Source organism: Macaca nemestrina, unplaced genomic scaffold (genome assembly GCF_043159975.1).
Source record: "Macaca nemestrina isolate mMacNem1 unplaced genomic scaffold, mMacNem.hap1 Scaffold_62, whole genome shotgun sequence".
NCBI lineage: Eukaryota > Metazoa > Chordata > Mammalia > Primates > Cercopithecidae > Macaca > Macaca nemestrina.
In genome coordinates this window covers 12,830-38,091 of record NW_027257786.1, presented here as the reverse complement: position 1 = coordinate 38,091, position 25,262 = coordinate 12,830, and the positions used below count along the sequence as shown (strand labels likewise).

Here is a 25,262-nt window from a genome sequence, read left to right as displayed (position 1 = left end):
GGGGATGGTGAAACATAAAACTCCAGCCTGGCACAGGTGTCCAGCCAGTGAGGGTGGGGACACAGACTCATACGGTCCCCACAATCCCTCAAAAATGCCACAGACAGGTGGGTGGCCTGAGACAGAGCCAGGCTCCGAATTCCGGGAGCTGTCTGGCTCATGTGCACCTCATGTGGTCCACAGTGCACGAGGATGCCCAACGTCACCAGTCCCGGTGCAGAACACAAGAATGCCCCATGGCATGAGCCCCCGCTGCACAGCATAGCCCGAAGGTGCCAGCTCAGACTCCTACACACGCTGGTCACCAAGGCACTGCCCTCCAGGAAGGAGGACCCCAGAGGTCGTGGCAGGGTGAGGTTCTGCTCTTCATCATCCGCGAGCAGAGGGGAAAGTCCCAGCAGACATTTGGGGAGCCTCTACTCGTGGTTCTGGGACTCTGAGTGGAGGTTCAAAGATGTCCCCAGGTACGCCAGACTCAAACCTAAAAAAGACCCATTCTTCCAGATATGCCCAGACTGGAACCTATATAGGCCATCCTTCCTAGCTTTTCTCTGGAAAAGCAGGCTTAAAAGAGTATCGACTAAAAGGGGCCACCAGGAAGACAGAAGTCCTATCTTTAAAAAAAGATTTTTTTTTTTTTTAAAAAGAGGCACTGAGGCTCTGACCCATCTGAGCACAGAGTACATGCTCGGCAGCCTCTGTCAGAGCAGAGCAAGTACACACATGCTCTCCGTGCCCTGTGCTCCCAGCACCTGTGCTCCCCGCACCCATGCTTCACACGCTCGTGCTCCCCACACCCGTTCTCCCCGCACTGTGCTCCCTGCGCCCATGCTCCCTACACCTATCTGTGCTCCCCATGCCTATGCTCCCTGCAGCCGTGCTCCCCGCACTGTGCTCCCTGCGCCCATGTCTGCTCCTCGAGCTCTCTTCCACTGGTTTCCTCTGTACATCCCTCTTGATAGTCACTGTCACCTCGAATCACCTGGCTAAATGGAGGTAAAGAAAAAGTCTAGAGTAGCACATTGGAGGACAGAGTGGAAGTGGCTATTTACCAAGCAGGGCTATGAGATGAGCGCATCTGATCCCCATTAATCCTGACGGTCAGTTGATTAGCCCTGTTCAACAGCTGGGGACACTGAGGTGTGGAAGGACGGGCTTGCTTACCCCAGACGATGCTGACAGTGTGGGCCCAGCCCAGTCCCACAGCCACCAGGAGGAGCCTCCTCACTGGGCAGGCGCGGAGGTGCAGCCCAGAGAACGCTTGGGACCCCGGCACAGACTCCTCAGGAAGGAAACAGAAAGGCCCACAGAGACTCAAGCAGCACAGAAGAAGGTCACCCACAAGTTAAAAATAGATGTTTGTGCTTTACCGTCCCAGAGTGCTAAAAATCCAACCCACTCACACGCACAGCCTGACGTGAGCCTGGCCTCCTGCAGCACTGGGCTAAGCGAGAGACGTACCTGCCTCTCTCCCGACAATAGCAGACTTGGCAGCTATTCTTCAATGTACTTGACACGCTTCCGTGAGGGATTAAGCGACACTCTGTCGACAATGGCTAAGTTTAGTCCTGACACAGCCAACCATCTAGATCTGCAGTGAACAAACAACTTACTTTGGATGATTCTGCCACTAACAAAGACCCTGAATCTCCCACCAAAGCTTAGTGACACGACTTACCTTTCTGTTTTCATTTCAGGTACACTGGCCCACATGATCTAATTTACCTGCTGATAATGCCTTGGAAAGACCACCAGGGGGCCCCACACCATTTTCAGCTTTAGAGGGATGTGAATTTCCCTTTGATGAGAAAGGTGATGGGGAAATAAAACAAGGATCCAAAACAGATGCCTGTGTGTTTCCTGGGAGTGATAAAGTCAGGAACTGCCTCTGTGTGTCAGGCGAGGGAGTAACAGAGACAATGGCACCAACTCCTGAGACAGAGGACCTGATGCATGGTGCAGCCACCGCCTGTGGCCAAGGAAATTCCAGGGAATGTAGACCCCAGTTGTATGGTACAGCCACCATGTGCGACCACAGAAATTCCAGGAATGCAGACCCTCAGTCACATGGTACAGCCACTATCTGCAGCCACAGAAATTCCAGAGAACGCAGACCCTCAGACACATGGTACAGCCACTATCTATGGCCATGGAAATTCCAAGGAATGCAGACCCTCAGTCACATGGTACAGCCACCATATATGGCCACGGAAATTCCGAGGAATGCATACCCCAGTCGCATGGTGCAGCCACAGCCTGCAGCCACAGAAATTCTGGAGAACGCAGACCCCAGTCGCATGGTACAGCCACTACCTATGGCCATGGAAATTCCAGAGAACAGAGACCCTCATTCCCATGGTACAGCCACCACCTATGGCCACGGAAATTCAGGGGAACGCAGACCCTCAGTCACATGGTACAGCTACCACCTGTGGTCACAGAAATCCTGGGAAACACAGACTCCAGTCGCATGGTGCAGCTACCACCTGTGGTCACAGAAATCCTGGGGAACACAGACTCCAGTCGCATGGTGCAGCCACCACCTGCAGTCACGGAAATTCCAGGGAATGCAGACCCCAGTCACATGGTACAGCCACCATCTATGGCCACGGAAATTCCAGGGAACATAGACACCAGTCGCATGGTGCGGCCACCACCTGTGGCCATGGAAATTCTGGGGAATGCAGGCCCCAGTCTCTAAAGTATGAACTTCACTGCAGTGAATGTGGAAGAGTTTCTCTCTGTGCAGAGCTCAGTATCCAGAAGGGGAGATGGCCCCAGGAATGCCTTCCTCCTCTTCAGAGCTCAGGGCCTAGGGCTGACACCCTTGGGAGGGGTCCTTGTTCAGCAATTGTGCCTGTGGAGGGTCCCCCAACACTCACCGTGCACCTCCTAGGAGCAGAGGCTACAACAGGGAGCCAGAGACCAAGCTCTGCTCAGACAACAGTGAGCTGATGGCCTTCCACTCTAAGTTCAACAGGGACCCAGGGACCAAGCTCTGCTCAGACAACAGTGAGTTGATGGCCTTCCACTCTAAGTTCAACAGGGACCCAGGGACCAAGCTCTGCTCAGACAATAGTGAGCAGATGGCCTTCCACTCTAAGTTCAACAGGGACCCAGGGACAAAGTTCTGCTGAGACAACAGTGAACTGATGGCCTTCCACTCTAAGTTCCAACTGCATGGAATGTGTATTCCATGAATGCTTGTTAAATGAATGATTCATATAAGGTCATCTGTGCTGACCTTTGCTGGTCTGCTGACTGTGAGCTTCAGAGCATAGGCCTCATTCCTGGAGCAGCCAGCTCTTCCCAGAGCGACGGCCGCTGCAGGGCAAAGCCCAGAGCTTGTCCTGCAGCAACACACTCAGGACCCTGCGCTGGGCACGCTGGGGGCCTCTCCAGCAGAAGATCCCCAGCCCTGACCTTGCAATACCAGTGAACCCCAGGGGAGTCCCAAGTGCTCAAAATCATGTAAATGTCCATTGTGATTTAACATATCAATTTTAGAAGAAAGGGCATATTGCCACCTCCCTCCTCAAACTAGGGACTATAAATCGATCCATCACCCTAACTGAGACTCTGCCTTAAATTCTGCTAAAACTACCATCCAAACACTCAAATTTACATTAGCGTTAAGGGAAAAAAAAAAAACTAAACCAAACACCTGTAAGAAACGGTCAAGTAACCTGTGATACATCAACCCAAAGATTAAACATGAAAACAATGAAGTAGCAAGATATTAAAAGAATATAAACTCTATGTACATCATGGCCCAAGGTTCTAAAATTACACAGAGACAAAGACTGGAATGGAAGGGGGATATGTTTACAGATACATTTTTTATTTTTTAATTTTTAATATTACTTCTCTAATGTATGATTTGACTAACCAGATAATTCAGCAAAAAATAAAAAATTAATTATGCCTATAGATAAATATGTAAAGAATCCTTTTCTTTGATGCCAATGGAATTAGTTTGGGTCTGACCCACAGTCTTCAATCTTTTAATTAAGACACAAAAATCATCTTTCAAGCTGTTAGGAAAAAAAGAAGGAAAAGATTGAAAACCAGGAGCCCAGAAGAAAAGGACTCGCTATGTATCACAGCGTCTCTCCACGCCTCTCCACCCCGGACAGTGCTCCCTCTTTCCCCATTTTCATACCTACTGCACAAAACACTTAGTAAAGAACTATCTCAATTCTTGAGTCACACAGCACAAAGGGCCAGTGTCGCTGCCAAACATACCCTGCAGCCCCAAAACGAAGAGGCAACTGGTTCCTTCCTTCCTCAGTGAAGGAAGAATGAGAGGCTGCTGGTTGTCATTTTAAATCTCACACCTCAATGTCTTAGCACTTTCCTGCTTTGTTGGTTTCCAGGGCTTATTAAAATTAACCCCCCCCCCCCCCCCCGCGGATATTGAAGAAAGAAAGCAGGACGGTTGTGCAGGCTTCCAAGAGGCAGAGCCCTGCTTCCGCGGCCACCTCCGTCTTTCTACCCACAGCAGCCGGGTTTACCAATTAGTCTCCCTTAAAGAGCAGTTTATGCTCATCGTGAACAAATGGATGCAATTGCTTCTTTTGAGATGCAGCAAGTTTTGGGCCCTTAGCAAAAAAAAGAAAGAAAGAAAGAAAGAAAGAAAGAAAGAAAGAAAGAAAGAAAGAAAGAAAGAAAGAAAGAAAGAAAGAAAGAAAGAAAGAAAGAAAGAAAGAAAGAAAGAAAGAAAGAGAGAGAAAGAGAAAGAAAGAGAGAGAGAAAGAAAGAGAGAAAGAAAGAGAAAGAAAGAAAGAAAAAAGAAAAGAAAAGAAAAGAAAGAAAGAAAGAAAGAAAGAAAGAAAGAAAGAAAGAAAGAAAGAAAGAAAGAAAGGAAGAAAGAAAGAAAGAAAGAGAGAAAGAAAGAAAAAACAGGGCACTGGCACAACAGTCATAACCTCTGCTTTGCACACACAGAAGGAAAGTTAAAGCCCTGGAGGCGGAGGCGTTCGGAAAGGGAAGGTGGAAGTAGGAAGGACGCCCACGGGATAGAGTGGTCAGAAACAGACCACCTCACCAAAGGGCGCCTTAGACGTTCCAGAGGACAAAATGCCCCTCTTTCCAGGGTAAACACCCATTTGCCAAACTCAGCCAGTGACGGCAAGCAGGAGTTTGCTTTTTTTTTAAGGCGTCTGAGTAACGATGACAAGAGCAAGAAATGAGCTTAATAATGGGACTGACAGGGCCCTGGGCTGGTGACTCTGCTGATGTGCACAGCATCAAAACCCAGGTTCCTCAGTGCGCTCCCTCTGCAGTTCAGGACAGCACTACAACTCACCCCATCAATCACTGCTTAAAAAATCAGTTCTAAAAAAAGACGACCCATTTGAAAGCAGCCGGAGGAGGAAGACAGAGAGTGTCTCACAGAATCCAACCGCTTGTAGCCTCGGAACCATAACAAGAATATGAAACTAGCGGGTCCAGTGTGAGCCAGAACAGAGACGCCGTCACGGCTCTCAGGAGGCTGAGCAGGAAGCGCATGGCTCAGGCCCTGCAACGCCCTAAGGGCGCCTGGAGCAGCCCACAGGCCTGTGTCCTTCGTGTGGGTTCACCTTCCTAGTTTCCTGGGTAAATTCAATGTACAGCATTTATTCGCCAAGAAAAGAACATTCAAATCAAACTACCGTCATAACTCTGAAGGGCTCTTAACACTCCAGTCCACACGTTCAAAAGCCCACAAATATCAGTGCTGCCACTGTGTAGGTAACAATGTTTTGGATGCATCATGCACGTAACCAGTAACGATGTTTTCATGTTTTCCGTAGCCGTCTCATTCAGGATACTAAAATGATCTGTGACGACTTGATACTTAGTTATCTGTGATTTTCAGATAGATTTAACAAGGCTACCTGGCCAAGAAGGCCTCACCCTCCTGAACCTGGGCACCGGTGCCCCTACGTGCACCCGGGGCCTGGGGAGCGCAGTCTCCACCACCTCTCGCTCTTCAATGTTAAATGTCCTCCCGGAGCGCCTGCGTCGTGGGCCCAGGCTCGGCCCCTCCTGGAGAGCCCTTTCCACATTACAGGACAGGGGAAGCCCAGAGCCCGCGCTGCGGCGCCGCTGACGTCCCGGAGTCCCCGCTTCCTGGTCCTTCCCGTCCGCGGAGGCTGGCGGGGAGGGCCTGGGACCCATTTTAGTTTTCGGTTTTGTCACGAGCCGGAAGGCGACAGCACATGCGAGCGCAGGAAACCCTTTTTTAAAATCTTCCAACGGAAACGCGAGGGGCTGCCGGACTGCCTCGGAGACGCTAGGCGGGAACCCAGAGCACCCCTGCCGTTTCCCGCATTGCAGCAGCCGGGACCCCGCCCACGCCGCGGGGGGCCCGAGGCGACAGGAGGCCCGCCGGGATCCGGCCGTTTCTTCCTCGACAAGCTGGGGGGTGGCGTGGGGCGGAGTTGGGGGGCGGGGGCAACTTAAGTGATCGCGCTGTACCCAGGATTCGGAGGGGAAGCCCGGCGCCATCCTACAGCTCAGAGGCAGAACGACCCCGGAAGGTGCTCCAGGCGACCCCCTCTACCAGGCTCAATTTAAAACATAAACCGGAGAGGGTGGAAAGCTCACTATTTTCCGAATGGAGGTTCCTATCGCCATGTTCCTTCCTCCTCCGCCCCACCCGGCAAGGACCCCGGGGCTGCCTTGCCGGCTCCCGCCGCCCCGCAGGTACCCCTGCCGCTCCCGGGCACGGGCTTCTCCCCAGTTCTTCCCGTCGCTTCCCCGCTCTTCTCCCCAGTTCTTCCCATCGCTTCCCCACCTTTCCCCGGGTCCTCCCATCGCTTCCCCCTCTTCTGCCCGGTTCCCCCATCCCCTTTGCCCTGTTCTCCCCTTCTCCCTCTTCTCCCCTTCTCCGTCCGTCCCTCCCTCGCCACCCGGAGGGGGGCGCGCACCTTGAGCATGTCCCCCGCTGGTCAGCACGCCGATGGCCTTGCCGGCCCCGGAGAGGTGCTCCAGGAACTTCCGCAAGGAGCCCTTGGGGGCCCGGGAGTCGTCCGCGTCCAAGGCGAGGAGGCCGAGGGCAGCCGCTAGTCCGGGTGCGCAGCAGGCAATGGAGACCCTGCCGGCGCGCGCCCGACTCGGAAAAGCTGCCCCGCCCGCGCCCCCGCCCGGCCCTAGCGTCAAAGGGTCTTGACGGGCGGGGCCCAAGCGCACAGGAGGGGCTGCGGGGGTGGGGCGCGGCTAGGGGCAGGGGCAGGGGCAGGGAAAGGGGCAGAGAAAGGGGCAGGGGCTGGCCGGGGCCGGGTGTGGGCAGGAGGACCTACGCAGGGGTCGTCGTAGGTGGCTGCCGCGCTAGCGGTGGGTGAGGTCGCGGAGGCGGGGGTAGCACCACAAGTGGGCGGGGTCCCTGGGGGTGGGGCCGCGTTGCCGGTGCGCTAGCCTCGCGGGTGGGTTGGAGGACTCTGGTTGGGGCCTTTAGAGATGCCCGGAGCGCCACAGGTGGGGGCAGGGGCAGCGACCGGGGGAGGGGAGACCGCAAGGGGGCGGGGTCACATCGTTCGCTGGGCGGGCCAAGGCAGGGCGGAATAGAACGCCGGGAGCATCTCCCGGGGCGGGGGGGGGGGGGGGCAAGGGAGACCGTGAGTGGGCGCGAACGCCGGGGCCGGTGGAAACCCCGCACTTGCGGGGAGCGCCGATGGCGGGGCGGGGTGGAATTGGGGCGCGGAGACCCCACCTGGACGCGGAGGCTCGCGGCAGGCCCGGTAGATCCGGCTGTTGTCAGCGCCGAGCCCGGCCGCGCGCACAGCTTCTTGTTGGAGGCAGGATTCCTCCTGGGGCTGCGCTAGGAGCCTCTGCGCGCGGCTTCCTCGATCCCCGCCCCCACGTTTTCTCTGCAGCCTGAGGTCGGGAAGGACGCACGGAGAGTGGATCCTCCAGGTGGTGGGAAAAGCTGAGCGCGGCGAGCTTAGCTATGACGAAGCTGCGATTTCCCGGGTCCACGGGGTCTGTGGCGCTCCCGGGCCCCCAGCTCGTCCCGTGGGGAAAAGAATCCTTGGGGTGGGGGAGAGTATCGGGGCGCTACCCTCAGAGACGCCTGGGCGCGCGAAAGTCAGAGTGGGATAGGAGGAGGCGCAACGGGACTGACCTGGCGGGGAGGCGGGACGACCCTTCCTCCCTACGGACAGGCGCGCTGCTGTACGCTGTGCCGACCTCGGCTGACTTCACCGGCCAACTCCACGTGCTGAAATACGCACATCCAAAGCGCTGTGCCAGTTGCCCATCCACAGCTTAACAGCCTGGTGGCAGTTACCTGCGATGGGACAGGGAGCAGCCCCTACAAAAGCACGGGCTTATGGGATCCCGGTTCCTTCAGTGCTCACCCCACGAAGAAGGGCTCCCAAACGGCCCCACTCGAGGGCTTTCCGGAGGATGGTCCTGCGCAGTGGGTGTTTGTTGAACAGATAGGAAACAACAAAAGAGACTAAGAAGAGGTTTGTTCTATGAACCCGGGAAAGTGAAGCAATCGCAAAGGAGAGTCTCACCAAAGGGCAATCCTGGGGAAAAGATGGAGAGGCATGGATTTTTCTTGGATGTGTGCCTCATCCTGGGGCTCATCCCGCTGAGCATCAAATATTCATTGCAAAAGAGGAAAAAAATATATATGCTGCAGACAATGCTGGATGGTCTAATCTCTCCCTTGGCCAGAATTAACGGCGAAATTCCTAACCCCTCGTGGTCCTCAGAATCACCTGTCCTATGCACACCCCCATTAAACCACTGAAGTCCAGTTTCTGGGAGCTCAGCCAGGAAATGTGTATTTTTAAACAAACCACCTAGGTTATCCTGATGAATGCAAAGTCAGAGAGCGCTGCTCTCATGCAGTGAACCTGAGCATTATTCTATTAATTAAAAGGGAGAGGCGAATCCTGGCTGTCTTAAGGTGACAGTTGAGTGGCCTTTGCCTTCTGGCGGGCAGAAGAGCAGACCGAGGCTCTAAGCACCTGCACCCACAGCTGGGCTCAGGATCTGTGCTGGAGAATAGAAGGGCTAATTTAATTATTCATGCCTTTTTAGAGCATGTTACATGTGGAGAAGGTGGGCCACACTGAATTTTATTTTAGCCAAATACCCGTTATCTCCTTATACAATTGATATTTTTATATTGAACATTAGGGGATTGGTCATTTGTCATCAAATTGTCTGTAATACAGAAAATGATAGATACAACCTAACAGTTCAAACATGATGAGTTAAATAAATGATGGTAAAAATATGCGCTGCAATAATATTTAGTTGCTGTTACCGCTACAAAGATATGTGTCTACTGACATGGAAATATGTTCAGGACATACAAATAAGTGAAAAGGCAGGCCTAGACGCAGTGCGAGCCTGTGTGTGAGTGCGTGCGTGTGTGTGTGTGTGTGTGTGTGTGTGTGTGTGTGTGAGTCTGCATACATATGTAAATGTTTCTGAGCATTTTATTTCCTTTCTTTTGCTTAGTATAGGCAATGCCATTTTTCTCTGCGATGAACAGGTATTGTTTAGGGAATAGAAATAGCTAATGAAAAACAATAAAATTTAGAGTGTCAAGACCCCCAAGGTTACGGATTATGTTCAAAAGTTTGTCTGTGTATAAGGGCTGGGGTCAGGGTGGTCACTGACGGTCCTCACACATCTGTTCTTATGAGTTTGGCCCATTGCTCAGTCAGTCAGGGAATTAACATATATTAATATATACCTGTAGCAAAGATGGAAAAGAATAGCTATGGCTTTTTTTTTTTTTTTTGAAAGACATGTATTTCAATGTTGCTACAACTAGAGTTTTTTGTTTGTTTTTTTTTTTTTAACTTTGGCCTTAGCAATGAATCTTCTAATTTAAGAGGAAGATATTACATGCCGTGCTGACCGTACAGCTTCCACCCAGTAGGACCTGAGGTGTGTGCTTGTTCTTTATTGTCCCTTGACAGATTACTCCAAAGGCCCACACCAGCACACACTTATACCCCAGGAATGATTACTCCTTGGGCCAGGAGTTCAGGCAGGCTTCACTGGGCCCTCTGCCCCAGGGGCTCTCCAGGGCTGCAGCAGGTGTCTGCCTAGGGCTGCTGTGTCTTCTGAAGGCTCAGGCTCATCAGGGGAGGAGCTGCTTCCATGCTCACTTCTGTGTTGCTGGCAGGATTCTGTTGCTTGCAGGCTGTTGGACTGAAGGCCCCAGTCTCTCTGTGGCATCAGCTTCAGGTTGCCCTCTGCCCTGGGCGGGTGACTGGCTTTGCCAGAACTAGCACCTACCAAGAGCCAGGGGGAGAGTTCCAGTGGACAGAACCTCAGCTCCTCCCAATCCAATCTCAGGAGAGACCGCCATCTCTTTTGCCTGGTTCTATTCATCAGAAGTGAGCCGCTGAGTCCAGCCCTCTTCTAGGGTCTGGCTGTGAACACTAGAGACAGCGGCCAAGGGGAGCCACTTGGGAGGGTGGTGCTGCCTGGGACCTGCCTAGGACAAGGTGAAGGAGAACATGCATAGGGACAGCTGCCCTTCCCACTTCCCCTCAGTGGTGAGCGCAGGAGTTGCCGATGTGCCCTAAAGGAGTTCTGGCATCCCAGGAGGGAAGCAGCTCCCAGCCATGAGGACACCATGACCCAGTGCCCCAGCATGTGGGGCTGCACATCCCAGGGCTACCTGAGCTGCAGCCTCTTCCCCTTCTCTGCTGTCTCGGCCTGTGCATGGAGTGGGCATCTCAAATCTGCAGGGGCCAAACTGAGCTCAGGCCTCTGCACCCCCCACACAACCCCCCATCGCTCAGTCTTCCTTACCTCAGCTCCTGGTGACTCCATCCTCCCAGGGGCTCAGGCTGAAGCCTTGCAGTGCTCTTCCACCCTGGCATCTAAGTCCCTCAGGAAAGTCCCCATTGGCTCTTCATTGCATCTGGAGCCACTAGGGCCAGGCCACCACCTTTGACCTGGACCGAAACAGGCTCCCTCCTCATCCCCTGCTCTGCCCCAACCTCCACCCCACCTCCATGTCTCGGGTGTCCTCAGCTTCAAAGTCAGGGTGCACCTATCAGGATGTAATTCAGGCATCTTCTCTGCTGACTCGGAGTCACAGACCCCACACAAGCCACACTGGCCTGTCCTCTGGTCCCTTCAGATCCTGGTGCTGCCCAGAGGCCCATGCAGGCACCCGACAACCTCAGGCCTAGCCTGCTCTTTCCTCAACCCAGGCCCTCCTCTCCCTACCGACTCTGCCCACTTTCCACAGGTCTGTCCTGCAAGGTCTCCTGCACGGTGAGGCCTCCCCAGATCACCCTCTTAGAAATTTTGGGCTCCATGCACACTCCTGTTCCCTCCCTGCTGCTCTTAAAACATCCTCGTCAGTGTCACATATGGGGCATTTCACCTATCTGCTGGGCTTCTCGAAAGGTCCCCTGGCTGAACTGTGAATGCCGTGGATTCAGAGATCTTTCACTATTCCCTGCTGCAGTCCCAGGGCAACAGCAGAGCCCAGGACAGAGTGAACCTGTCATGGGTGCTGCTGAATGAATGAATGAAGGAGGGAGTGAGTGAGTGAGTGAAGGAGTAAATGAGTGAGTAAATGAGTGAATGGGTGAGTGAGTGAGTCAGTCAGTGAATGAGTGAGTGAGTGGATGAGGGAAGGAGAAATGAGTGAGTGAGTGGGTAAATGACTGAATGAGTGACCGTGAGTGAGTGAATGAATTGCCAAGGGAGTCAATGAGTGAATGAGTGAGTGAGTGAATGGGTGAGTGAATAAGTGAGTAAGTGAATGAATGAGCGTCTTAGTGAATGAGTGAGTGAATAAGCAAGTGAATAAGTGAGTGAATGAGTGAGTGACCGAGGGAATAAATGAGTGATGAGTGAGTGAGTGAGTGAATGAATGAGTGAGTGAGTGAATGAATGAGTGACTTAGTGAATGGGTGAGTGGGTGAATGAGTGAGTGAACAGATGAGTGGGTGAGTGAGTGAATGGGTGAGGGAAAGAGTGAGTGAATGAGTCAGTGAGCGAACAAGTGAATGAGGGAGTGAAGAATTGAGTGAGTGAATGAACAAGTGAGTGAGTGAATGAGTCAATAAATGAGTGAGTGTGTGAGTAAAGGATGAGTGAATGAGTGAGTGAAGAGGTGAATGAGTGAGTGAATGAGTGAATGATTTGAGTGAGTGAATGATTGAGTGAATGAATGAGGAAATGAGTGAGTGAGTGAATAAGTGAGTGAATGAGTGAGTGAATGAGTGAGTGAATGAGTGAATGGGTGAGTGAGTGAAAGGGTGAGTTAGGGAATGACTGAGTGAGTGAATGAGGGAATGAATGAGTGAATGAATGGGTGAGTGAATGAGTGAGTGAGTGAGTGAATGGGTCAGTGAATGAGTGAGTGAATGAGTAAATGAATGAGCAAGTGAGTAAAAGGGTGAGTGAATGAGTGAGTGAGCGAGTGAAGGAGTGAATGAGTGAATGAGTGAGTGAGTGAATGAGTTAACGAGTGAATGAATGAGTGAGTGAATGAGTGAGTGGGTCGCTCAGAGGAGATGAGGACCGGAGTTGCCCTCTGACTGCTACAGTAGACAGGAGCTGAAGGAGTCTGAAGGGTGGGATGTGCTCACGCGGTACATACACCCTGCTCCACACATCCCCAGAGAAACCTAGTCTCACCAGAGGGGTCGCTTGAGAATTATTAGTAACAACCTTTTTCCCAATATTTCATATATGCAGGATGATTTCTTACTTTCCTTGAAAATGCCAATCGTTTTTTGGACTTGGAATTCTCCACTGCTGGTCCACGCCACTGTATTCTCCCATAGGGGTATCCCCCGAGTTGGAGAAAGAGTCATTCCCAGGAATGGGTAAAAGCCAGAAGGGCATCATCAGGTGGGGCACCTTCTCCTATCATCCTCCCCTTCCTGTCTGGGTTACCCTGAGTGACTTGGTTTGGAGGTCTACAAAATGCGGACATATCAAATTTAGATAAAAGCCTAAGCAGTTTAAGAGGTTGCAGTGCTAGCAGGAAGGTCTTTGGCTCCCGGCACCCTCCTCCTGTCCAGTCTCTGCTGGACCCAGGACTCTGACTCCACCTTCGGCCTTGGGGGTTTCCTCCCTTCCTTCCCAGCCACTGAGCCGGCTTGGGCTAATCTGCAACCGCAGAGGTGCAGCCCTCCTCCTTTCCTCCTGCCTCTTCCTCTCTTCTCACTTTCCTTCTGCTTCTTTCAGGACTTTGGAAAGTCCAAGAATAAGCAAAACTGTAGACCAGAAAACGCTGCCTTGAGCCCATTCCCCTCCCAGCAGCTTCCCTTCAGACTCCTTGATCTTGAAAACTTATTTTGCTTCGTATCTAGATGCTAAACTTTATATAGAAAGCAGGTGGGGTTGGTTTCTTGGCCGGGTACAGGGACTCACACCTATAACCCCAGCGCTTTAGAGGCCAAGGGGGAACGATTGCTTGAGGTCACATGTTTGAGACTAGCCTGGGCAACACAGGGAGACCTCGTCTCTACAAAAATTCAAAAAAAAAAATTGCCTGGAGCGATGGCACATCTGTAGTCCCAGGTACTTGGGAGGTCGAGGCAGGAGGATCACTTGAACTCAGGAGTTTGAGATAACAGTGAGCTATGATTATATCACTGCACTCCAGTTTGAGTAAGAGAGTGAGACACTATCTCCTAAAAAAATAAAAATAAAAAGTGCTGGAGTCCAAGCCCACAGCCAATTGCGACATGTAGATCTTTTATTTTTATAATCCGCCTCTCTTGTCTAAGTGCCAAATGACACTTTCATTGTGTGCAACTACTTCCACTTTTGACTGGCTTCTCTTTCCTTATGTATTAAGAATCAGGTTGCATAGAGTTCTGAGAAAATAAAATAATAAATCAGCTGCGTGCCATGGCTCATGTCTATAATCTCAGCACTTTAGGAGGCTGACACAAGGATTGCTTGAGACCAGGAGTTTGAGACCCGCTTTGGCCACATAACGAGATCCTGTCTCTACAAAAAATAAAAATAAAACGTTAGCAGGACATGGTGGCACACCTGTAGTCCCAGCTACTCAGGTGGCGGAGGCCTGAGGATTGGCTCGAGCCTGGGAGGTTGAGACTGCAGTGAGCCGTGATCATACTACTACACTTTGGCCTGAGTGACACAGTGAGACTCTATTTCTAAATAAATAAATAGTATAATATAATATAATATAATATAATATAGTTTAAAAACAGATGGAAGCTTCCCAAGACTTTGATGCAGAAACAGGTTGCCCTGAACCAATTAAAATTAATGTCCAAAAACCGGAAAGAAATGAAAAAAGAAGTTGGATTATTTCTGTAAAGTATGAGGCCACTACAAGTTTTACTTTCTCTAGGACATTTTCTCAGTGGTGTCAACTGAAGTCCACTTCACAGAATGACTTCATCTCCTGAGCACATTGGAGAACGATGATTAAAGAGACTTCCTGGCACTCCCGATATTTTTAGTGTCACATGGAAGCAGCAAGAGTCATATGTGTGAAATAGGTGGTATTAAAAGCGGAAGACATTGGTTTGTTCTTTCATGAACATCATCGGAACATTTCTCTAACGACTAGCGTTATGTCAGAAAATGGGGAGAGAGAGGTGGTTGTTTATTGGCAAATAAGTTACATAAATTTCCCAGTTAGAAAAACAATCATGATTTTAGCCTTGTCAGATGAAGTCAGATATGCCCTATGCTTCAGTTATGGAATGCTACCTCTGAATATTGATTGACAAGTATCTTCCACAGACCTGTGATCTGTCGCTGTGTATAAGCTTGAATTCATAACTACCAGTCCTTGAAGCTCCCTTGCTTCCTGCACTGAACTGAAGTGGCTCCCAACTGAGGCATTCAAGGGAAAACTCACTGAAATATTTGAAACCACCGCCATGAACAAGAATGCTCTTCCTGTATGCTAGGATGTACATCCAGAGGGTTATCTCGTTAGTTGTATATGCCAGCATCCCGCAGGATCTTTTACCTTTTTTGGGTGTGAACTTCGAGATTCTGATGTAAGCTGCAGACCTCTTCCTCTTCCAGGCGGGTTGGAGGAGAAGGCTGTACTGGAGGGGAAGGCTGGGCTGGAGGAAAAGAGTGGGCAGGAGGGAAGGGTGGGCTGGAGGGAAAGGGTGGGCTGGAGGAAAATGGTGGGCAGGAGGGGAGAGAGGGAACCTGTGGTCTTCCTCAGGTTGCAAGAGAAAGAGAGCAGATGGGGAAGGATCAGTTACGTCTTCATCTCACATGCGGTAAATCAGTCCTCTACATAAGCCTTTATATAAGATAAGGTGAACATAGACCAGCTTCCTGTGGAGATGTAGCTATCTGCAGCTATCTGCTTAGGAACAAAAGGAAATGCAGTTTCTTGCATGATTCCGCTTCCAACTTAATGATTTTTTTCCGTTTTGGCTGTGAGTTGGGGTCCCGAGGCTTTATTTTTCCCTGTGCACTATATTGTATGTGAAAATTGTTGTTTGGGACCTAAAGTTGTTTACTTACTCCATCTGCATCCGTTAGCTCCATTTCCATTTGGAGTGGCTTCTGGAAGGCTGGAATTGAAATCCACCAGTGACCATTTCAAGGTGTTCCCAACATTGCCTGGGAACAAGGAGCCCGGATACGCTTCCCTGTGGATGCAGGTCAGTCATCATAACGCACAGAGATAGCGTTGACCCCAGCCTGGAGCCATTGTCCTGAAAGGGGATTCTTCTCAGCTCGGGCCCGAGACTGATCCCTGAGAAGCGGCTGCTCCATCCCTGAACCCTTCCTGCTTATGTCTCCTTACTTCCTAGTGATCACGGCATTCAGGCTCAGAATGCCGCAGGCCTATCCCACTGGAAGCTGCCGAGGTGCCTCCTGCCACTCAGGACGCCCGGCACAGCAGCAGGATCAAGGGACCAGCAGGGAAGAGGCTGCAGTGATTTGGGGGAACAGCCCAAAAATCACCTGGAGCCTGGTGGCAGGTGGTCCCACCTCCTCCCCAATATTAGGTCCCAGAGAAAATGACAATATGAGCAGCTCATGTCACCATTATTAGCAGAGTCTTTTTATTCTTTCCTTAATTTTTTGCCATTAAATGGAGCTCTATAGGCCCATTTTCTTTTTTTTTTTTTTTTTTTTTTTTTTTTTTTTTTGACAGAGTCTTGTTCTGTTGCGCAGGCTGGAGTGCAGTGAAGCGATATTGGCTCACTACAAGCTCGGCCTCCCGGGTTCACGCCATTCTCCTGCCTCAGCCTCCCGAGTAGCTGGGACTACAGGGCCCCATCACCATGCATGGCTAATTTTTTGTATTTTTAGTAGAGATAGTGTTTCACTGTGTTAGCCAGGATGGTCTCGATCTCCTAACCTCGTGATCCACCTGCCTCAGCCTCCCAAAGTGCTGGGATTACAGGCATGAGCCACCCCGCCAGGCCTATAGGCCCATTTTCTGCTTTTAATGCCACCAGTACATGAAATTCCAGAGCTGCTTCTGTGAAACATACTTTCATTTTCATTATTTTATTATTCATTACATTAATTCTAGTATTTTATTCTCTTTGTTTTTTTAAGAAGAACTTCAGCGAGAGAGGGGCTATCCCTGCTGCCTTGTGGCTGCAGAAGGAGAGAGAAGGAGCCTCTCCTAAAAAGGGTTTCATGAAAGCCCTGAGGCGAGATACTCACTTCAGAGGGTTCAGGACAAGGACACTCACTTTGTTCTGTGCGGTGTGGAGACACGGGTGAGCGTTCCTCAGTGACACCAACTGGTTCCCTCTTGTCCTCAGCTGCCAGTGCCCTGGGACATGTCATTTGGACAAAACCATTTTCCATGTCCTGCCATCCATTCCACGGAGGCAGGAGAAAAGGGTCTGGAGGCAGGAACATAAGGCCGATTCACCTTGACTTCCGAGAACGAAATGAAATGGAAACTCTTGCGGTGTGACAAGAAATATCCTCTCCATTTACACAGGGCTTACACCGAGTACATGACTTTGTAATTTTACTTCATCCTCTTCATTTACGTAGGGTACACACCAAGTAACCAATGGAAACCTCGAGAGGGGATTTAAGCCCTAGAAACTTCAGTAACGGGCCCCCTGTGCTCAGGCGCTCTCACCCTGTGGAGCGTGCTTTCATTTTCCGTAAATGTCTGCTTTGCTGCTTCATTCTTTCCTTGCTCCATTTTTGCATTGCGTCCAATTCTTGGTTCAAGGCACCAAGAACCTGGACACTTTCAACCAGTAACAATATCTTAATATCTTGTTTTAAAACTGAATTCTGTTTTTCATCTGTTCACCTAGTTTTTAGAAAATAACAATGAAATACCAATTGGAGCTTACCACAGCTTAATAGGAGGGTCACTATGAGCTATACAACAGGTTTGATGTTTAAAAGTTTGCAACATTTTTTATTGCTCTTTCATTTACAAACTACAGTAAACTTTTAGTTTTTTATGTTTAATTATGAAATATATGACACCTAAGAGTCTATAAAATTTGGCTGGGCATGGTGGCTCATGTCTGTAAGCCCAGCACTTTCGGAGGCTGAGGCAGGTGGATCATTTGAAGTCAGGTGTTCAAGACCAGCCTGGCCAATGTGGTGAAACCCGTCTCTACTAAAAAAATACAAAAAGTTAGCTGAGCATCATGGCAGGCACCTGTGATCCCAGCTACTCGGGAGGCTGAGGTGGGAGAGTTGTTTGAACCCAGGAGATAGAAGTTGCAGCAAGCCGAGATCGTGCCATTAAACTCTAGCCTGGGCTACATGAGCAAAACTCCGCCTCAAAAGCAAACAAACAAACAAAACTGAATGCATAATCTGATAGATTAATAATTGCGCTGATGTCATCATGCATTAGCATCGAGTGTCTTGAAAGGCTACAATACGCCCTTCTTTGATCACCTGGGTCTCCCTTCTTCACCCAGACATAGGACTAATGTGTTAATGTTTGTCTTGCTTTTCATAAGTTATATCATTTCTCTGTATATTATTCAGCCATGTCATATGTTATAGTTTGTGAACTGTATGTGGAATAGCAGTGTATTTTTCAGTAATTTCCTTTGTTCACTGTAATTTTTCATTGCTGATGCTTCTAACGGCAGTTCATTTTCACAGCTGTATCATATTCCACAATGTGACTATGCCAGCTTTTTTCCTTGATAGAGATGTATTTGGGTGGCTTTCAAGTGTTTTCTATGTCTACAATCACTGCCTAAATATTCTTACCCCGTATGTGTCTCTTGGAGAAGGCAGTGCAAAGGCATTTCTGGGGCAGACATGCCTGAGAAGGCAAGTGTGAGGCCACAGAGGGGCGTGTCTAGCTTTTTATGAAATACAGTCTCTTAACGGGAGCTACAGCAGTGGATACTTTGCCAGCAGTTGATCTTTTCCACATTTTGGATTTTTGTGGCTCTGCTCAATTTGTTTCTTGATTTATTGGATGTATCCACAGTACTTTGTTTACTTATGTTTTGTAACTTTTTGCACGGGGACTTATCTTTCTTGGAATTTTAAGTGGGGAGATATTTTGAGGACAGGGTTGCATTGTTTCAGCAAAGATGTTCACTCACATGGGGTAGAGGTGAAGTTAGCAGCCGCCTGGTGCCACGTCGATTTGACCCATGCTCTCGAGGTCTTCCAGCATGAACTCCTGGAGGACTGTTTCTCATCGGTTCTCAGGGTCAGTGGTTTTCCCTCCACCCAGCACCAATGCAGGGACAGCTGCTCTCCTTGCTGCTCCTGCTCTGAGGTGGGCTTTTATTTTAAGTCTAAGATGTCAGATTTCTGACCTCATTTTGGAGAGACATCCGGTTTTGTTTCTGATGCCCCATCCTCTGTGCAACTGTCTAAACAGAAAAATAAATTCCACTTTGGTTCCCGCCAATTCCTTATCGACTGCTGTGGATTCCATCCTTCAATGCCAGCCCAGTAATGCACTTACAAAGATGCATTTTTGTAGGTTTTACCCAACATCTCAGTTGTTTTCGTTGGGAAAGCTATTTAGTGTCCCTTATGTTGAAAGTTGGAAGCGCCTGGCAGCACTATAGGTGAGAGAGCTGCTCTTCCCCCTTTTCATCATCTTCACGCTGGGTCCAGGCCTTCTTGACTCTGTGATTAAGATGCCACAATGGGCCGGGCATGGTGGCTCATGCCTGTAATCTTAGCACTTTAGGAGGCCAAGGTGGGTGAATCACCCGAGGCCAGGGGTTCAAGACCAACCTTGCCAACATGGTGAAACTCCATCTCTACTAAGAGTACCAAAAATTAGACCGGCATGGTGGTGGGTGCCTGTAATCCCAGCTACTCTGGAAGCTGAGGCAGGAGAATCGCTTGAACCCAGGAAGTGGAGGTTGCAGTGAGCTGAGATCACGCCATTGCACTTCAGCCTGGGCAACAGAGTGAGACTCCATCTCAAAATAAATAAATAAACAAAAAAATAAATAGCTGCTATGGCCTCTGAGCTGCTTGCTCTGCCTCTGGCATCCATTCTCATGCCCCACATTAGCAGAGATGCACTCACACCCAGTGGGAAGGCAGGGCGACTGAAGGACTGTTATTATTAACAAGAAAGATAAAATAATTCTGAGGATAATGTATAATTCTGTTTCCTAGAAATATAAAAATGCTCTGATAAATTATTAGAATTAACAAAATTCAGTTTAGCACTCATGTTCCAAATGATCACCAACTTTAATATGCCAATAGTAGCAAGACTAAATAATAAGAGGGAGTGAGGGGGTTCACTCACAAGGGCCAGGCCTCTGCAGAGAGGGCAAGAAGGTCGACTCACTCTGCAGCTTCCTGGCCCATCATCGTTTTCCATGGTGAGAGGCTTATGGGGCCTGGCCCTCCCTCTCCTGCCTGGGGCCTCCAGCTTATTCTCAGGGCTGGGCAAGGAATAAGCCCCATTTAGCTCATTTCCTCACTTGACCTTCTTCTGGACTGAAATGCATTTGCTTTCCGAGTGCTCATCAGGGAGCCGCACATAGAAGCCCTTGTTTTCTCCCCACTGCTGACTGATTCTGGGTTCGAAAATGCCCCCATTCCCCTGACTCCTTGGACACTGCATCTTTAGCTTTCACTCCAAGATTTTGATCTCAGTTAAGGATTCAGAAACTCTCTTTTTAAACTTTATTCTCAGATTGGTTTTCTAAAAGTCAGGCCAAAAAAAAAAAAAAAGACACATAAAGTGGGTGAGTCAAGTGTGAGTGTAAAGTTCCGCGGATGAAGCCGAGCATACACGAACCTCTGTGAGGGCGGCGTCTGTGCTCAGGAGTCATGTTCATCCCAGAGCTTCCCAGGACACAGACCTAAACAAAAGAAAAAAAAGGAGGAAGTAAATGCTAAGATTAGAAGTAAATGCTTAGAAGTAAATGCTAAGATTCTCCATAAAATCCCATTTTTTTGGTGAATGGGGTTTTCCCTTAATTTCTAGGCATTTGGCATCATGGAAATAGAACAGCAGCATCTTCTACCTGCATGGCCGAGCTTTTTCAGGTGGGCAGAATAAACCAGGACAGTATACAGATCAGAGGGCAGGTTGGCAGGTGTGGATGACCACAGAGTATATGGGATGATCCTAAGGGGCCTTTCTACCATGATGTGTATGGGATGCAGGGAGGGGACAGAGAAGCAGGCAGAGAGACAGGGGGCGGGGGAGAGTGGGAGAGAGAGAGAGAGAGAGAAAGGGGGAGATAGAGAGGGAGAAAGGGAGGGAGGGAGAGACAGAGAGAGGGAGAGAGAGAGAAAGGCATGGATAGAGGGATGGAGGGAAGGACATAGAGAGGGAGAAAGAGAGAGAGGGAGAGAGAGAGGGAGAGAGGACCAATTCACCACTTTTGTCCAAAAAACCAGGCCAAAGGTCTGGAGCCCGAGCGTACCTTCTCTAAAGGGTTTTGGAGCATATTGTTTTTAATTCCCTTATTCCTGCAGCTCTTCTAGAATATGACCATCTTCTGACTGTTCTATTCTTTTCTTTCTTTCTTTCTTTTATTAAATACACTCCTACAATTTGAGCTTGTTTTCCTATCTTATAAGCTATATCCTGGCAACATTACAGGAATGAGTCTAATTTTATTGTTTTATTTATTTATTTAAACATTTTGCTTTTTCTTTAAGAAAGATTCTAGAAGTGCAATTTCTGGCCCATGGATGCAATTGTGAGGACATTTGTGAAGCTCTTGTCCAATGCCAGTCCAGAAGGCTGGTCCCGAGAAGGCTCCTTGAGAAAGAGGGGGTCTGCTGCACAGCTCCCGGTAGGCACCTGTGCCATTGATCTGGGTTGGCAGGATGCCATGCTCCACAGGTGGCCTCACAGCCTGGGAACTGGGTGTCCTAGAAGAGCCCTGTGGTCCTACTTTGCCCCTCCTGCCACAGTTCCTTCTTCCCTGATGTCATTCTGCTTCTAGGAGGACTTCCTTTTGGTTCCTGTGACCTGGCCTTCTGTTTGATTCGTTACTGAGCAGTCTTAGTTCATTCAGGCTGCTAAGACAAAGTGCCATAGACTGGGAGGTTTATTTTATTTATTATTCATTTATTTATTTATTTATTTATTTATCTTGAAACGGAGCCTTACTCTGTTGCCCAGGCAGGAGAGCAGTGCTGTGATCTCAGTTCACTGCAAGTTCCAACTCCCGAGTTCCAGTGATTTTCCTGCCTCAGCCTCCCGAGTAGCTGGGACTACAGGTGCCCACAATAATACCTGGCATTTTCTATCTTTTTTTGTATTTTTAGTAGACATTTGGTTTCGTCATGTTGGCCAGGGTGGTCTCGATCTCTTGACCTCTTCATCCACTTGGCTTAGCCTTCCAAAGTGCTGTGATTACAGGCGTCAGCCACCGCACCTGGCCTAGACTGGGTGATTTATGAAAAACGGATAATGATTTCTCACAGTCTGGAGGCTGCAAGTCCAAGGTCAATGGAATGGCAGACTCAGCATCTAGCGAGGGCTGCTTTCTGCTTCATCGAAGGAACCATCTCACAACACCCTCCCATGGTGAAGGAGCAGGCCAGCTTACCGGGGTCTCTTTTACAAATATCATTCTGGCTCCCAGAAGCCAGGGGGGCGGGCCGGGGGTGGCGGCTGGGAGCCCGATCGCGGGGGGTGCCTGCACCCCCGGCGATGGGGCTCCCAGAAGCCAGGGGGGCGGGCCGGGGGTGGCGGCTGGGAGCCCGATCGCGGGGGGTGCCTGCACCCCCGGCGATGGGGCTCCCAGAAGCCAGGGGGGCGGGCCGGGGGTGGCGGCTGGGAGCCCGATCGCCGGGGGTGCCTGCACCCCCGGCGATGGGGCTCCCAGAAGCCAGGGGGGCGGGCCGGGGGTGGCGGCTGGGAGCCCGATCGGGGGGCGTGCCTGACCCCCCGGCGATGGGGCTCCCAGAAGCCAGGGGGGCGGGCCGGGGGTGGCGGCTGGGAGCCCGATCGGGGGGCGTGCCTGACCCCCCGGCGATGGGGCTCCCAGAAGCCAGGGGGGCGGGCCGGGGGTGGCGGCTGGGAGCCCGATCGCGGGCGGTGCCTGACCCCCCGGCGATGGTGCTCCCAGAAGCCAGGGGGGCCGTCCGGGTGTGGCTCCTGGCAACCTGATCTGGATATTTGGAAGAGTATCACAAGGGGTTTTCCAGTGTCTGTAATTCTGAGATTAATATCTGTCTCTCGGCCTTGGAATATTGAGAAGGATGAAACAGGGTGAATGTCCACCCTGTGTCACATTGCGAGTAATATCAGCCTGTCCCCTCCATGGGTATTATTAACAATATCCCAGACTGGGTGTACGCCTCCTGCTGTACAGAGTGCAATATCATCCTCTCCCTCCCAGGATAGTAATTACAATATCACTGGGCGGGAGCACACAGCCTGTGAATTATTATCATCCTCTCCAACTCCGTATACTAGGAACTATATCTCAGAAAAACTGTCCCCTCAGTGCCATATTCGGACTAATAGCAAAGGCTTCTTCCGGGAATATTAGGAGCAATATTACCGCGTAGCTATCCATCCATTGCTATAATTGGAGTCATGTGATACTCTACCCCCGTTCATATTAGGATCAGTGTCACGTGGTGAGTGTACACCTACTGCGATATTAAAACTAAAGTCCTGCTTTCCGACCCTGGTTATTAAGAACAGCATCACAAGTAGGTTTACACTTCCTGTGGAATGAGGAATAATAATATGATTATTACTCATCAATGATCGATTTTAATAATTATCAATGATACTAAAAATTCATAAGATACCATTATTAATTATGGATAATGATTTTCAATACATGATTATGCCTGCTTTCAATTAATTATTAATATTAATGTCATCAAATAATATTATTAGTTCCTAATACTAATCATTATTGTATTCCCAGCATCACTGGGTATTGATTTAAGTCACATTAATTGCTAATACCATAATATTATTATTAATAGTGATATTACTAACAATTATGATTACAAATGGTTAACCTTTTAAACCAGTATTCATTTTTACTCTCTTTATTGTGATCATTAATAACAATAATTATTATTAATATTAATATAATTATGAATATTAATGATTAATAGACCTGCTCCTGATGTAAACCCGGGAGAGGACGATGTTAATTTCTATATCACAACGGTGTACACCCCACGTGACAGAGTTTCCAACTTCTGCTTGGGACAGGAGGATATGACAATCAGTTTCACTGGAAGTAGAAATAACGGTGGGATACTGTTCTGAATATTCAGGGAGGAAGAGGCTGATGTGACTCCTAATACAGAGGGGGGTTACTCCCTCTGAGGGTGTGCACACTGGGGGTGTACAATCGTCTGAGAAGGAGTTGAAAATTTTCCGATGGGGAGATGATGTTACTCAGAATATGAGAAAGAGGCTGGGGGTCCACAAGGCTCCCAGAAGCCAGGGGGGCGGGCCGGGGGTGGCGGCTGGGAGCCCGATCGCGGGGGGTGCCTGCACCCCCGGCGATGGGGCTCCCAGAAGCCAGGGGGGCGGGCCGGGGGTGGCGGCTGGGAGCCCGATCGCGGGGGGTGCCTGCACCCCCGGCGATGGGGCTCCCAGAAGCCAGGGGGGCGGGCCGGGGGTGGCGGCTGGGAGCCCGATCGCCGGGGGTGCCTGCACCCCCGGCGATGGGGCTCCCAGAAGCCAGGGGGGCGGGCCGGGGGTGGCGGCTGGGAGCCCGATCGCGGGGGGTGCCTGCACCCCCGGCGATGGGGCTCCCAGAAGCCAGGGGGGCGGGCCGGGGGTGGCGGCTGGGAGCCCGATCGCCGGGGGTGCCTGCACCCCCGGCGATGGGGCTCCCAGAAGCCAGGGGGGCGGGCCGGGGGTGGCGGCTGGGAGCCCGATCGCCGGGGGTGCCTGCACCCCCGGCGATGGGGCTCCCAGAAGCCAGGGGGGCGGGCCGGGGGTGGCGGCTGGGAGCCCGATCGCCGGGGGTGCCTGCACCCCCGGCGATGGGGCTCCCAGAAGCCAGGGGGGCGGGCCGGGTGTGGCGGCTGGGAGCCCGATCGCCGGGGGTGCCTGCACCCCCGGCGATGGGGCTCCCAGAAGCCAGGGGGGCGGGCCGGGGGTGGCGGCTGGGAGCCCGATCGCCGGGGGTGCCTGCACCCCCGGCGATGGGGCTCCCAGAAGCCAGAGGGGCGGGCCGGGGGTGGCGGATGGGAGCCAGGGGGCGGGCCGGGGGTGGCGGCTGGGAGCCCGATCGTGGGGGGTGCCTGCACCCCCGGCGATGGGGCTCCCAGAAGCCAGGGGGGCGGGCCGGGGGTGGCGGCTGGGAGCCCGATCGCGGGGGGTGCCTGCACCCCCGGCGATGGGGCTCCCAGAAGCCAGGGGGGCGGGCCGGGGGTGGCGGCTGGGAGCCCGATCGCCGGGGGTGCCTGCACCCCCGGCGATGGGCTCCCAGAAGCCAGGGGGGCGGGCCGGGGGTGGCGGCTGGGAGCCCGATCGCGGGGGGTGCCTGCACCCCCGGCGATGGGGCTCCCAGAAGCCAGGGGGGCGGGCCGGGGGTGGCGGCTGGGAGCCCGATCGCGGGGGGTGCCTGCACCCCCGGCGATGGGGCTCCAGAAGCCAGGGGGGCGGGCCGGGGGTGGCGGCTGGGAGCCCGATCGCGGGGGGTGCCTGCACCCCCGGCGATGGGGCTCCCAGAAGCCAGGGGGGCGGGCCGGGGGTGGCGGCTGGGAGCCCGATCGCGGGGGGTGCCTGCACCCCCGGCGATGGGGCTCCCAGAAGCCAGGGGGGCGGGCCGGGGGTGGCGGCTGGGAGCCCGATCGCGGGGGGTGCCTGCACCCCCGGCGATGGGGCTCCCAGAAGCCAGGGGGGCGGGCCGGGGGTGGCGGCTGGG

General features: G+C 51.4%; 2 long non-coding RNA genes across 2 annotated transcripts in view; both read right to left on the bottom strand.

Annotated features, from left to right (window-relative positions):
- LOC139361569 (uncharacterized) overlaps positions 1-1,362 on the bottom strand; it is a 38,291-nt gene extending 36,929 nt beyond the window's left edge. The window contains exon 1 of the long non-coding RNA XR_011619121.1: positions 1,165-1,362. This is a non-coding gene — a long non-coding RNA (uncharacterized lncRNA). The remainder of the gene's footprint in view (positions 1-1,164) is intronic.
- LOC139361568 (uncharacterized) overlaps positions 1-7,472 on the bottom strand; it is a 194,702-nt gene extending 187,230 nt beyond the window's left edge. Inside the window, exon 1 of the long non-coding RNA XR_011619120.1 lies at positions 6,915-7,472. This is a non-coding gene — a long non-coding RNA (uncharacterized lncRNA). The remainder of the gene's footprint in view (positions 1-6,914) is intronic.
- Between the last annotated feature and the right edge of the window lie 17,790 nt (positions 7,473-25,262).